Source organism: Athalia rosae, chromosome 1 (genome assembly GCF_917208135.1).
Source record: "Athalia rosae chromosome 1, iyAthRosa1.1, whole genome shotgun sequence".
Taxonomy (NCBI): Eukaryota; Metazoa; Arthropoda; class Insecta; order Hymenoptera; family Athaliidae; genus Athalia; species Athalia rosae.
In genome coordinates, this window is record NC_064026.1 from 20745519 (window position 1) to 20761721 (window position 16203).

The 16203-nt window shown below is 44.3% G+C and overlaps 1 long non-coding RNA gene across 1 annotated transcript in view; it reads right to left on the minus strand.

Annotated features, from left to right (window-relative positions):
* Window positions 1-1713: 1713 nt before the first annotated feature.
* The window catches only part of LOC125500141, a 50320-nt gene continuing 35830 nt past the window's right edge, over window positions 1714-16203 (minus strand). The window contains exon 3 of the long non-coding RNA XR_007277351.1: window positions 1714-2696. This is a non-coding gene — a long non-coding RNA (uncharacterized LOC125500141). The remainder of the gene's footprint in view (window positions 2697-16203) is intronic.

Genomic DNA, 16203 nt, shown 5'->3' on the forward strand with positions numbered 1-16203 from the left:
CTTTGACCAACCTTACCTTACCTCGCCCCACCTCGCCTATTTTATACCTTACAGGTTCGATATATCTATGCTTGGAGCTTGCTTCTGCTCTTCTCATACCTAGCATAACCTTTCCACTTTTCCTGCACGAGCGGAGGGCGGTGGTGGCACCCGGCTGCACGTAAGACGGTTCAAAGGGTATCTTCGTGTTCGTTTTTCTCGCTCTCGTTTTTCTTTGCTTCTTTGCTCTGGTAGAATACCGTGGTTTCCATGATCAGAAAACTCGATAGAAACGAATCAATGATTATCGGGAAAATCAAGTTCTCCGTTAGATGGAGACGATTCTATTTACACTTGCCTGCCTGCAATCTTTGACTTCCACCGTGATGTATGTATACTGAGTTCGGATTTCTGTGAATTACGTAATAATTAGTTCTGAGTTCGAAAAACCTACTCTACTCCAAGTTATAATTTGTTACCGAGCCACTTCGGCTATTCGAATATAAAAACTGTGTCACGCACATGGATAATCCGGAAACTCGTATAAACCGGAAGTTTCTGAACTAAACCTGCACTCGGTTTTCCGATATTCTCAAAGCGTTCATTTCGCGTCGTTCGTGATATCTGACATCAGTTTCATCGTGAAATTTACTCCATTTATCTAGGATCTATGCGTCGCATTTAACACCCGTTACTCACAATCAGAATTCGGACTAAATTAGTACGAGAAGGATTGGTACGATGATTATCGTTGGCGAATTTCCCTACGTTGTAAGTCTGAAACTAATGTATTATTGACCGTTTCATACCAGCCGTTTTAGTGGCAGCAGCTGTTACCAACAGTCAAGCTTGCACTTCATCTAAATCGCACTTGCGGACTTGAGAAATATCACGGGTTCCAGCACAGTCTCCGATACCCTCTGCACAATGCGTTTCGACCATTTAATTATTTCCAGCAAGTGCACAAGGGGTTCGAAATTGTTCATATCAGATTTTATCCCTTCGGTCGATCGTCGATATTATTTCGACTGATTGTGAGTTGCATTTTTCCGAAAATTTTCACGTGAACAAAAGTGACTGACCTCCGAAATTCCGCTCAATAATAAAGTAAATTGTAGCGCGAGAGAAAATAACCGCGTACGTGTCGCCCTCGTGCGATGCACGATTCATTGATTCTCCGAGAAATTTCGTTCAGCCGTGAATTTCGAGAATAAAAGAAATGATTCGGTGATTAGGGAATAGGGAATAAGAACCGAATGGGGAATAGGGGAGGGGAAAAAGTTTTTGTCGAATACCGGCGGATGCGTAAACAACGTGTACCTTCTCGATCTACAGCGTTAAGGTAAAATCGTGCAATCACATTACTAAATAGAATATACAGATCTCACCTAATGGCTATCCGCAATGAATTCCTGGGGAATCCAAATGACAAGATATCTTCTTCACCCCCTCTAGGTTCAAGCCCGGTCAGCGGTCAGCGAAGCTATACGCGTCGGACGAAATTGTTTATTAATTCAGTGCGGTTTCATGCTGCCCACCATGTTAATATTGATGTGCCTGCAGGCGCTTGGATTAATGCGCCTATATACACCTTCCATTAACTCCACCCCCTGTACGTGAACGGTATCCGGAAGAGCTCTAAATGGAACTTGGGTCAAGTGCGAAAATCTACGAGTACCGTCAATTGCACATCAATGTCTTAGGATCTAACTCTTCGAACTCCCTCCCCTTTTACTCATTTATTTATTCATTTCAGCATTTATTTTTCTCCACACCATTCCGGAGCCGGTCGATACACGAGGCATGTGAATGTATACGAACATTTCCATTTACTACATTATCATGATCAGTGAAAGCCTCACAGTTTCAATACATACTCGAATGAGCAGATTCATTGTTTCTTCTGTCGATCTGAGCGTGGCAATTTTCGTTGCCGTTGTATTTTTCAAACTCTTCGTGACAAAAGAGACAACCGGATGGGTCCAGCTAATTGATCCATGGGTATGGCCGCGGTGGACGAACAATTGAAAAAACGGGTGCGTAAACACATAAAAATACAAAAATTGAAAAAACAAAAACAGGAACGAACAAAAAGAGAAGAATTGCATTCAGATCGCCAGAAAGTGTTACGGCAGTCGTAAAAATAAATTGACCTTTGTCCATAAATCGTGAAAATACAAACGCATATATACGGGGGGGGGGGGGGGGGGTATACATCGGTAACTTGTAGCTCCCTCTGCAGCGGTGACCGGTATGGCCAAATAAATCCGAGCTGACGCTTCCTAGTTGTCAAACTACCGTTATGAACGGGCTCCGCAATGTGCTGAGGGAGTCGGGAGTTGGAGGAGGACTTTTTTTTTTCGTCAGGATGAAAACGGAAACGCGTGAACACGGTCAGGTGTACGCGTACAGATACCGATGCGTGCCACACTTCCAAATCCTCTTTATCAAATCAGTGTTCCTCCCATGGAAAGGGTTGCTGGATAGTATAAACGGTAGGGGTGGAGCGGGGATGAGAAGAGGACAATGGGAACACTTTGATAAAACGCGCCCCGCGGGAGTAAAAATATTTGCAGAGGGGCCCTCGGCTCCGGTCCACCGGGTTGCGCCTTGGTCGGTACAAACTTCCCTTATACGATTCTATCCGTTCATCCCACGCGGGGCAGAACCACCCTCTCCATCGATAAAGGTCTTTGTTGCATTCCTAAACAAGGGGCCTGGAACAGACATAACTTTGCATAATCTTCAGACTTATGGCCATCGATCGGAAATATTCCAGAGCTATAACCCACGAATACACTTTTTTGTAAAAACTATGAAATGGTTGGAAGTAACTTATTGTTAGCGAAATGTAAATGAAAATGTGTCAATCAATCTATTCAAATGACTCGAACGGAGGTGTACGTTTTTCTCGTAATGTTATTTCGTTCGTAATTTCCGATGAAAGAGAAAAACAAAAAAAACAAGGTACAAAAGAACCATCAATTGAGTCGAGTGCGTTTGTCAGCTCTGCGATATACCCTGCGAGATGATATAGGGTAACTGCTCAATTATACTCATTTGGCATATATCGGTAAGACCTCCGAAGTGAGAAAGTGCTCGGTGCAGGCATTTCTCGACGTAAATTGTGCCATGGCCGAAGAGAGGGAGGCAGAGAGAGAGAGAGACAAAGTATCTTCCGCCACTGGAGAGAGAAGTTCGAATCGATGCTCTACATTTGAAGCATTGATATTAATTACAAGAGAAACTCGGAATGTACCCGCTATAGGATAGAAAGTCGAGTCTGATATTGAATAATTTAAACGATAGTGAAAAATTTCCGAAGAGATTCCAATGTATCGTAGAACAATGGGGAAACGATTTAGGTGAAGCGGTACGGAAGACAAGAGACGCGGTAACTAGCTCACGATGTCACGTCCAAGATGCTGCCGTGAATATTTCATAGATGTATTGGAAAATGTTCCCCGGTCATTGAAGATGTTTGGTAGTATAATGATCTTGAATATCATGTAGCCGTAGGGTATACATAAATAACGGATCATTAATATTCCGCATATCTGCGTAGTATATATACCTGATGCAGGTTAAACTAAATTAAGGTTTGATATAACATTCTTGGGGGAGTAATTAACGACGCTCCGTGACTTCGCCAACTTCGCAGACATTACTTCAGGCGACTTTATATAAGCCCCCCAACTTGCGTGTACATGTATACTCGATGTGCGATACACACAAACTTAGAGTTACACGTGTGTGTATACCGTATAGTACGTGTAGATATATTTACAGTTTACACAAACACATATGTAAACGGTATACCATAGCTGTCAGAGTCCCGTCTATTCAGCTACCACCCATGCAGTCAGACGAACGTAATCTACGGTAGTAGGGTTAAATTTGCGGCGATGTATATTTATACGCATACGTAAACTAAACATATAATTTTGGCAGTGAAGACGGAAAATCCGCAAAGCAGTTGGCCAAGATTAATTGCGATCGCAGTTCAGCTCCAACGTGTATCTCTTTAGGTATTGGATTTTGTTTGTCTTTTTTCATTTCCCTTTTACTTTTGCCTTCATTTATTTTTTTAACGGAAGAAATGAAATGGAACTCGCAGTTTACCGCGAGTTGGTTGCCAGAGAAAAAATGGTCAACTGCCACTTTGAGTACCCATAGAAAAAGTAATTTTATTTTCAAAAACGTCCCGTAACGAAATCAGCGCTCGTGTTTCACCGCGGTTACTTGAAATACCGAGAATGCAGCCATTGCAGAGCTAGGACCAAGGAAAGTTTTCCGCTTTTCTTCCAGAAGCTGACCGAGCTCAGGGGAGAATTCCAACCTTCCTTGCACACTTTTACGCGGGGAAGGTATCCGCGTACAAAATATTTCCTCTCGCTCCGTTAGGTTTGTTATATGAACACAATAATAGCCATTCTTGTAATTTCTTTCCGCCCCTCCACCCGAACCAGCGAATTCATACTGTTATTTTGTCCGAGAAACATTTCTTGAATATTCATAATGAATATTCAAGAAATGTTCCTTTATCACGAAGTATGATGATAATCCTCCCTCACTCCACTCTGAGTATCGAAGACTCGTTGACCGCTGCCGAATTCCAATGGAGGTCTAATCCCTATATCGAGTAGCTTGAATACTTCGAACATAAAGTGGTTTAGTTATTCCGGGAGTGAGTCTGTAATTATAGTGCGTATAGTGCGTTGTTGACTGGAATTTTTAATTTAGGAGTTTTCATAAACCCATCGTCACCTACAACACTCGGTATCCTGTCCATCGCAGGGGATATAATTTGTGTTTGTAAGGCTGATCCGTTCTGAGACCGTAAATTGATTAGAAGATGAAACTAAAAAATACATGGAAAAAAGATTAATGACGAGTGCCTATTTAACTAATAGAATTCTCTTCTTGAGAACTTGCTCGCAAGCCTTGGAAATATTTTAATAGATGTTCAGAGAGATTGAAGGAAATCCCTCAATATTTTTGTTTTGCCTTCGATTCTCGCGATTTCATCAAAATCAAATTGTCTTCGGTTTTCTGGAAGACGGAGTATAGTTGAGTATATTCGGATCAAAGAATCACCGTTCTCATTGTTCAGATCTATCGACAAAATCATTGTTCCAGGTTGTCAGAATTAATTAATTCGTGCGAATCCACCTAAATTAAGCTCACGGCGAGACCCGATATTGTCTCATAGAACACTTTGGCTGTCAGAAATATGTCTTTGATAATATCGGATCAGAACCTTCAAAGTTCTCGTGATAACAGAAGCAAACTGGAAAAAAACTTATCTCGATCAAAGCGGTTTTGTTATTTCTCTTGTTCCATTCAGTCTCAAATATACCGTGTATCTATCTTCGCGTATGATGTTCGAAAAATAATTCGGCTCGCAGTTTATATACAAGGTGGGTGGGTGGCGAAGTTTCAAGGTATAGGTACGCGTACACGCAAGGGGTAACTTTTTTCTTCCGGTAAAACTAAGACGGGTCGTTCCCTTCCACTCATCATCAACTTGACAGAGGAAACCGCGAGGTACCAAACTCCCCGTTCTTATGCAAAACTCTTGCTTCCACCGGATGCGTGGTATACAGAAAGGGAAAGCGGAGGCGTGATTCTACGATATCTTCTCAAGGGGGTAAACGCAACAGCGACGATATGATTCATCTTTTAGACGATACCACCCGATTCGACGCCGTCGACATTCCCCCTTCACTATTTCCCACTATTTTCAACAATTTCCTCCTCCTCTCGATAATAACGGTAGTGTAAGAAGGCATCGATGCTGAGGGCTGAGAGCGCATAAAAGGACCGAGATAGACGAACCGAGGGGAGGCACAAGAATCGTAATAATGAGAGCTGAACTAACTCAATCAACTCGTCTTAGCGCGCGTCCTACTGGAGCAAAGTAATTACAGTTGGCGAAGAGTAGTTACATACATATCTATACTGTGCTATTCTATTCCATCCTATCCAGCTTGTATCCTCGAGCGAGAAGCGGGGGGACGTTGCCGTGGTACCTATACTAGTTCCCGTTGAGGGATCCGGTGAGATCCGAACGGAGATCTGTAATCAGTAGTTACGAAACGGAAGCGCATGCATTGTTCCGAAAATATCGTTTGAATGGCTCTGCAAACATGACGGCCGTCCAGAGCCGCGTGACTTGCCTCAACAAAACGCCTCCCTGCTACCTTCCCCTGTATACCTTCAAGCTTCCGCAAAGCAAAACACTTGTCGATTATTTGCTTCCTCCGGCACGGCCGTGCGCTATCCCCACTTCCGTTTCCATTCTACTCCCATTCTCACCTCCCGTCTTTCTCCCTCTCATTTGGCATCTCGGTTTCCTCTTTCGCCCTACTATTACTCGTATCCAAAATTGTGACTGATTGATACTTATTGTCCTGTGACTTTCCGTCAAATTTTCGAATCGCTCCTATGTACGGAAATTTCGTCGGCTTGTGATATCTGAGAGATGAATTTCAGGACGCGCCTTCAGCTCTGATGTCAAAGCTGTTTCGAGACAAGTTAATTAGACGATCGGATGAGTCAACCCCATTGACTTTCGACATTGGGTCGAGTCGCTCGAAGAATCATCTAAACAATATAATGAAAATAAAATAAAATAGTAAGGGTAAAAATGACTCGACGTACAGTTTTGTCGATGTGTACGAACGATACGTGTGGGAATTCCTGAAATTGTCGATTGCATCGACCCACCCTCCTTGTTATTTTCGGTATTCCATGTTGTGTGTGTGTGTGTGTGTGTGTGTTTTTTTTTCACAGAGATGAGAAGCACCGTGGTATGACAACGGCCACGCTCGCGATCCAAGTTCCTGCAATAATTTAACGAACGAAAAGAAGTCAATACCGTTTCATCCCCCGGCCATGACTCTGAGTCATAATTCGTCGCGCGCAGTGTATAATCGTCTCAACTTCTTCGTGCGAATGTATACCTATACATCCATTTTTTAACGTATACATTGGGATTTCGGAGTGATCCGGATTCACCGAGGGTTCTTTACAGCGAGCTATACGGCTGGTGAAGGGCTCGGTTTCGTTTCAACGCTCCTAGTTCACGTCCGGCCGCAAATACCGGCTTTAATTAGAGAAACCAGCGAGTGCAATTCGTTTCTTCTCCTGCAAGAGGTTAACCCTCCCTAGTGCTTTTCCCCTCACTGTTCCTTCCCCTGACTTTATTCTCTCCTCAGCCCTCTCCCTCTTTCCTCTTCCGTAGAGTCTCCCCTTCTCGACGGGTCGGTTGGCATATAGTTAGTTCGCTCTCTCGGGTTCTACGGAAGCCGAACCCTCGCCGCGTATACCGCGTCCAGGGCTGGCGAGCGGGTGGTTACACGAAGGTGAATTCGATGATATGTAACCGAGCTAGAGACGAGAACCGCGGTGGCGCGAACGTTTGCACAAACCAGACTCGTTTGACGTCTTCATCTATATGTACACCGTGAATTTCGGTGAGTACGACCACTCGACCGACTATTAGTTTCGCCGTTTCATTGTACCTCAAAGGATTTGCACTTATTTTCTTCTTTTTTTTTTTTTTTACGTTAGCTGGATAAAGCCTTCTAATCGAACCTACTGCTCCGCTACTCACGAATGCCATTTAATCAAACGATGAACCGAATAGAGTTATCTTACCGTCGCCGTTGCGCCGGAATTTCTTTTATACAGATTGCACTACGCGTATCTTTTCACATTCCGCAGTCTGAACGTACACCTACGCGTCGTTCGGAAAAGATGTTGAAAAGAATCTTCTGAGGGAAAAATTTACATTCATACGCCTTCGAGACTTTACGGTGAAGGTCACGTGTGGCGTTGCCCTAGTTTCTCGCTCAATGGAAACGAGAGAAACGGATGAAGATCCGGTCATTCTTTTTTATTCCGTCATGCACGTACGTCGATGACGTCGCGATGATACTACGGTTGATAGGCGATGTGACGCGAGTGTTGTACCGATTTTAAAATAAAAAACGTACGAAGGATCGATTGGAAAAAACGGTCGTCAATTTTGAATTTTTCCTTACCCAGTTACTCGCCGGTATGCAGAGCGCTTTGTACACAAGTACGCAGGCAATTAAATGTATTGCTACCGTGAACGATGATGTGATCGTTGGAGTGTTCGATTGAGTGCTTTTTATTAATCCGAGATCAAAGTATCTGGATACGACACTCTGATGAATACTTCATACGAATGTCATACCTACCCCCCCCCCCCCCCCCCCCCCCTACTGATTTTGGCGCTAGAAGTGGAACTTGAAAGCAGCTTTCAGATACGAAAAGGAGAAGAGCATTTTGACCTCGTTCATGCTCGAGTATGAAGCAAGTGCATTTCCAGTTCAGTTGCACTCGCGGGATGTCATCCCCCCTCGCCACCTCTTTTACCCTTACCGTCTTCCCGCCTTCCTGTCCTCCGGACTGGAACACGCGACTTCCGGGACGACACCTTTGACTGGATGCTGCAGATATAGAATATAGACGCGCACTCCGATTCATATGTATACATGTAACGTGCAGCAGAAATGCACATTCGTGTGCCACCAGATGCTGAAGCATGTTCCCCGTGCAAAGTAAAGTTTTCCGAAGACTCTTATATCTTCGGAATTTCCAAGTAGTTTGTAACTGTAAACGTATGTTATGGGGAGTTGAAAGTCAAATTTTCGATCCCCGCTATACCTGCTACTAGCGTTCGAAAACATCTGATGAATAGCGCGGAGGAAGGTATATGCGGTGGATATTTTTACTTTACGTGCGATTGTATGATTGCGGTCACGTTTCACGATAATGTACTTTAGGGAAGGAAAGGGGAGAAAATGCCACGACCTGAATCTCCCTGCACGCGATGCTCCCGTGACCCTTGAATAATCATGATGATAGTATACACATACATGTAGATCTATATACAATAAAAAAAGAACGAACGAATTAAAACAAAAGAAGACCAAGGAAAAACCGATCGGTAAAGCGCGCGGGAACACTGTCAACCTTCTATACCTTGTTGCAGAGAAACACTTCAAAGATCTACCCAAAGCACAGTTCGAGTCAAAGGGTTGCGAGGCATCCTGTGGTTAATTTGCAGAGTAGCTACAGGCGTAATTATTACTAAAAATGGTCATAATTAAAGGCAAGGCTTAGCCAGTTAATTGCACGGTAGGCTTAATCCCGACTCAGTTTAGGACGTAAGCTCTCCGAAAGCTCGGTAATGGCTCCGGTTGGAAGGGGGGCGGCCTACTGCCTACTATCTCTGCAAACTTCGGGTGTGAAGAAGGTATAGGTACCTCGCACCACCTATCCTACAAAAATCAGACGGCACGAATATTTCCCGCACTTGCGAATAATCCTGTTGAGGTTAAATGGGATGTGTAAACGCGGGAATCATCGCTCAACTCGACTCCACTATGCAGAGGCTAAATTCAACGAATCTCCCCATCTCCGTCTATCTCCGTCGCGGTGCTCGAGCGGGCGCGTCTGTATGTTCCCCACATACTATATGCACACTCGTCACCATTTAGGTTCATCGTAAACGTATTCCTATATGTCCTACTAGATATCATGGGCGGATACACACACACCCGAAATGCAGCCAGAAAGGCGATATTCTCACCCCCCTGCCGTGAATTTGCCAGCTTTTGTTGGTGTAACGTGAATATGTTCACCAATACTATTGGGGAGCGTGTATACCTGGCGGATGCATACATATGTGTACACAGACGTACACCCGTTGATACATATATGCAGGTAGCAATCACTGCTTTTGAGTCGGATATGACATGCTTTAGATTCGCCCGGAGTTCTAGCCACGCTCTCACTCGCCGTTCGCCTAGATTCTACCCGAATTTTCTATGAAAAGCCAACTCCACATGTTCATACATATCTAGGTCACGTAGTTCGATTTTCTAATCTCTCCCTCGAAATTATTAGAATGTAAATCACGTAGGTATTTTTGACGCGCATTGTTCGCCAACGCGATCCCGAGAGTTGAGGTTGCGCCGCTGATATTCGCGTGCGATCGATGCGTTCAAAACCCCGGAAACAATCGCTTGGCAGTGGTGCATATCGAAATTACATTCGGAATCACCCCTTAAATATCTTATCCTATGAGGGAAGGAGGTGCGTGAGAAATTTCCTCCGTATTTTATCTCGTCATCTTTGTGTCGCCGTCTCTTCGCCCCTCGAAATGTCATTTCCCTTGGCTGTATGCTAGACTAAGGTCCACGATTTTTCAAATCTTTCGACGGGGAAATCGAAGCCTGAAGCCATCACTTGAATCGGTATGGAGTATTAAAAATTGACTTTACCCGATACGCGCTCCAACTAATTGTGAGACCCCGTACGCGTGAGCTCCCTCGAAAGCTCAAAAAATTACCCGCTTAACGATCTGTTATAATCGTACGATCCTAGGTGCATATGTGTTCGAGAGTATGCGGATGCGAATAACCAGAGGCTTGCGTACAAATATGAATCATATTTTCACCTTCGTTCGGTCATTTTATCCTATTTATTCATCGGCAGTCGCTGCAAGGATCGGTGACGTCTGTTCATCGGTGACTTTATAGCGCGATATCCCCTGCTCAATGCCAATCATTTTTTGTCGAGTCAAAAGGAGAGTCGGCGAGAATTTTTTTTTTTTTTTTCCAATTTTTGGCTAAAAAGATAAAAAAGTTAGAACACAAAAAGGAACTCTATACTTCAGCGGGCGTTTTTAGTCGTTGGCTATTTGATTGCAATCGTTTCATCTAAAAGCCTCTAATAACAGTATCCATTTCTCTCTATATTCCATCGTATGAAACGCGTCCCAATAAAGAGCCTAGAATAATTGATCAAACTCAAATATGCTTGTACGGTATCTAATCCTATATATTGGAATTACGAACGAAGCCAACCGGAAATGCGTTAAGCGGTCTCAGGTTTGGGTGTTTGACTTCGTCGGACACATATTCGTCCCACCGTAACGCCAATCTGTTTCTGTGGTTTGCATTAGTTCCGATCGGTCGAAGGCTGAATGTCAGTCAATCGATTCAACAAGTCGTTTCACCGATCGTCTTGATAAACGTAATAGCGTAGTAATCCCTTTATCTTCCAGCAACTAAGCTAGCTCGTTTATGAAAATCCGACGGATTGCAGCTATAAATGTACGATTGCAGATACGGTAAACACAGTGAAAGAATATACCTCAATGTTCCGTCTCCCTCTACCTACCACCTGACAAAATCAAACGGTCATGCTAAGCATCTCCTGCATCCATTTCTCTGCAACTCTACCGTTATTCGTGAAATTTTTCCGTAAGATGATAAAATTTGATTCAAACCAACTTGAGGTCGACGTTACATTTTTTCAAAAGCAAAACATATCCGCCCGTATATCTCGTGAGCGCAAAAAGTCGTTATCGAAACCCGGTTGGTCCGGGAACTCGTGATCTCTGATATTTTGGGTATCAGGTAGGTCTATTTGAAATTCACATCACTGATTCGGAACATAGTTAATATAAGTTCAGATATAGATGCATTATTGAACGAAAATTGGTGAGCCACTAGGCATAATTTGATTTTGTCCAATTAATATCTACTAAAATAATATTATGACAAACAACAAGATGGCGCGATGTAATTCGAGCGGTATTGTTACCGTGTTAGAGTGTAACGTGACATCGAAACGAGTCAATAATGTATCGAATCAGCTGGAATGCATCATTATATATGCGTATATTTCGATAAATGATATCAACGAGCCCGTTCGTAGCGTCACGCGTGTTCACGTATGCGTAAATATTATACCTTCATAGAGCAGACGGGTTGATTACTGACACCATTCGTCAACGAGTGAAGAAAAAAATCTTCTCGTCCTTTTTTTTTTTTTTTTTCTTTCGAACGGTGTCGGGTACATTTCCTTTGACACGCGAGCCTCGGTCTCGCAACCGTCTTATACCCGAGTATGGATTCCGTCAAAGTGGATTTCAGCTTCTTCCTCGGGCAAAGTATAAAGCTAGTCTAGGAAAGACGCGCGGAATATGTAATGTCAATGGTATGTATCAGTGAATGACATGAAGTGTGCGTGTTACCGAATCTGTGGTTTGCCTCTGTGTGTCGGGTACGCGTGGCCACGCGTGGCTGCGCGTGGTCGAGCGCGGCTATGCGTGCGCCCGAATCTGGCAAGCAGCTTATTTACTGCGTCTGCCCAGCTTAGAATACATCTATTCTCACCACTAATTTCTATGGCTTCGTTAACGAGCCCATGAGACTCTCTGGTAAAAGGGCGAGGCGCTCGCGCCTTGGGTATAACGTCGTCGTCGACACCCGTTCGCTCACTCGCGTACGTACGGTACGTATAACCAGTTTGCGCGAGTTCCGTGGCTTTTTGACGGTCGATAAACATCCGTGTGAAAACTCGTTAGAATCTAATGATAACTCGCCGCTTTAACCCTTCTTGTTGTTCGTCCATTTGAATTTCTAAAACTAATGGTATACGAACATTTGATTTGAAAAATATTCCTACGTTCAACGACGTAGGAAAACTTAGTTAGATCTCTCACATCCAAAACTTCGTTCTGTTTCTTACACTTCCCTTCGAGACAGCAGGGCTGTCTGCACTGCTCTGAAATGAACGTTCGTTCAGCGCGCGTATACTCAACGAGATTAAATGAATTTATGAAAAAAGAAAATAAAAAAAAAAAAAAACGCAAAAAAAAAAAAAGGAAAAGAAAATCCGGTCTGGTACTGGCTGCTCTCGAAATTACAGGATATACCTTTTTTCATCTGCGGATTACGAGTTTCACTGTCTCTGACATCATCCTGACGTAGAAAATAGGAGAATAAAAATGAGAGGGGGTTCTTAAAAGGCAGAGAAATTCGATCGCCTTAGGTAGTGAGTACACGATTTCCATTAAAAATAGTAAACCGTGTAAAGGTAGGAAAAACGAAAGACCGCGGGTTCTCACCTCGGTTCTTACCCCAGCAGCCATCTGCCCCGGACAACGTTGGATCTCATAATTGAATCGCGTGTCTCCGGCGATGGCTAGACGTGGGTGAACAAATTTGTTTGGTCTGCCGCAGCACGCCAAAGAATGCGGTGCAGAGCGAACGTTAAGTGACTTCGGGGTTGTCCGGTACACGAGACACACGATCCGTAAGCATTCCAGCAGTACCCGAGCACGGCACGCGATCAACGGGGTGCATCTAATTTCGAGTCGACCGTGACTACGTGAAACCATACCCCATGCGTTGACCATACAGAGTAAACGCTGTATGAAGATCTTTCTCTAACTTTGCTCGGAAACACAAAGAACGCCATGCATCGTCTCCTTATATGTCCGACGAACGACCATCTTTTTCCTAGCTTCGGGATATTCCAGACCGGATACGATCCGAAAATGTAGCGTCACTCTGTGCACGCCACACACACGAGGCAACTGCACCTTACCGTTCTTTTTGTTTTTGTTGTATTTTTTTTTTCATTCGTTCTTGGTTGACATATTGCACCAATGGGTGACCCAATTGACCAGTAAAGCATCACACGTACCATACGGTAGTGATCATCCTTAGATCTTTTCAAAAGGGTCGAACGAGCATTGTGACTTGATGCAGAAATGGATTCGGAGGGGGGTATATATTCCAGGCAAATGAGTAGAGGAGAAGACGCGGGTTGCAGCTCTGATCAGCTTTCTTTGCTTGTCCGAGTGAGCCAGAGACTTATTTTTAGGCTCTTTGGGTGGCAGCAGCTGTCCTTTTCTTTTCATATTCCGTTCTCTGTTTCTGTCTTAAATTCATCCCCGTGACACCGGTGAACACGGAACAGCCTACCGCTCGACACCGCGGGCGTCGAGGGCCGAGAACCGAGGGCGGTGTGTGTATATTTTCAAACACTCGAGTCCCTCGTTCTGAAGAAGTGTCGTTGTAGAAGCGGCGGAAGGGTCGCACGGGTGAAATACGCGCGCAGCTGAGGAGTCCCCGAGAAGGGCGACGGGGGAAGGAAGAGAACGACGCAGGATCGCAGAGTATAGTGCACGGGCAAGTAAGATGGTTATTTATCCCTGAAGAGCGTCTCTCTCCTGCCACATTTGTTCCTCTTCTGCTCAAATTCTCACACTCGCTCGCCTATTCCGCGAATTCAACGTTTCTTCCGTTGAATCCCGTGCGGTGGACCTACGTGTGGGTATCGGAAGAGTAAGCGGGAGTAGGATGAACCGTGTATTTTTCTAGCGACACTGCGGCGCTCAATTTTTTTTTTGTTTTTCTTTTGGCGATTCACTTTTTGTTTCTTTGTACCGTAAGGTTCGGTAGCCTTGAGTTCCGTATCAACTTGGAATACTTTTCGTATCTCCGATCATAGAGAAGATGAACGCCCTGTGAGATTCATGAAATATTCAGCGAAGTGTAGTGTAGAAATAGTATATGAATCGTAATAATACTTGCAGACTGTTGTCTGTTGGATGCTTGATTCTCCTTCGAAATTCCTAGCGTGTTGTAGGTAACTTCGTGAGATAGTGTGGTAGAAATATTTTATATTCAGTTGATCGGTATTTACATATACTTAACGCTCGACACCTCGGCCAGCGATTCCGAAGATTCGCACAAATTTTTCACTTCTATAGAAATGAAGAAATCGGAGAAAAAAAAACAAAAAGATTTTTTTCAGAATCGATTTCACCTTTAACAACGGAGTGAATCGATATTTTTGGAGTTATGAAAGGACTTTGTCTCGACAGCGTTGCTTGTGTCTAATTATCAGGTTGCCGTGACGGGAGACACTTGACTTTCTGTATAAGAGAACCCTCGAAAATTCAAGAACAAAGCGCAGCGCGATTGCGGGACTGGTGCGCGGGTGGGTTTATTATTCTTTGAAGTATACTGTAAGTTCGCGCTCCCTTCACTAACATTATACTCGATCCTCAAGGTCGTATCTACAGGTCGAGCAGACACGTTACAACATAATTATTGCAATTGGAAGCTCGAGATCGGAAGTTGTAACAAGCTCTCGAGTACCTCGCAATAATACCGTTTCTGTTTTTCATATTCTTTACGATCTCACTTTACCGTCGTAACTCGGCGGAAAATCTTGGCGGTCACCACCGAACAAACCCGCCGGCATCACGATGTTCAAAATTTTGTGACTTGAAATATTGACGCGTAACTCGCAAGTCGAAGCAGCAGCTGTCACAGTTGTCGAGGGCCCGTCGCTTGTTGCCAGCAGGAAAGTAGTAACTACTTAACGGATCTAGTGAACGGCCATAATCCCCAGAAGATTTCAGGGCCGCATCGCTCAGTCACTGTGTCGGCCTGTTATGCGAGCTATCCTGACTCTAACTCGCCCCTCCCTTCACCAACCCTCGTGCGAGTTCACAATCGGATAGGGCGCGACCCGAACGCTACCGAATCCTCGGCATCGAGTTTTCCTCGAGCCGCCATAGGAAGACATATGATCGCAGGGTGCCACTTAATTATACCACCGCGGTGCCCCTTGGATTATCGCACGCAGTTTGGAAAAAAAAAAGCAAAAAACCATTTCCGAAGGTGGAAGGAATCGGTCATGCGGCATACGCGTTCACATGTAACCATCCGCGTATCCGTATTTGACAGAGAGATGAACATTTCTAGGATCATTCTTACCATCATTTACCATGATGTTTCCCTCGTTAGTATTTTTGGACGATACGTCACGCCACTAGATCCATCCCTATAGAAATTGAGGAGTTGCCAGTGGACCGTAGCAAGTTTTATTGCTGCCCTTTCCTTCGCTATTAGGGAAGGTGAAGTATTTCGAACTGAAAAGTTTTTTCATCTCAAAGGTTCAAAGGTGTAGTTCGTCCGATAAAAAATTTTCTCCTCGTTTTCGCCGGCTCGTTTGTTCATTCTTAGGCTGGAGCCCTTACGAAATTATGCACCCTGGGCGGGGAATGGGGTGAGTCGACGCGGTGCCAGGAAAGACTGATGGCACCTACCGTTACCGGGGTGGTTATTTTTACCGCCTGCGCGTCATACGATCGGCTCGAAAGTTACCCCAAAATTACCTGCAGCTCTTTACGTGCCTCGAATAAGATAATGCAAAATGATATCAGACCCACGGGGAGAGGGGGTAAAATGGATCCTCTCGTTGTATCGTGGCTTGCGATGTCGAAGGGGGATGCGAATTTAGCGCTAGGAGGCTGCTGGTGGAACCTGAAGACGAGGCTGGATGTCACGGGGAGATAGAAATGGAAAAATGGTAGAC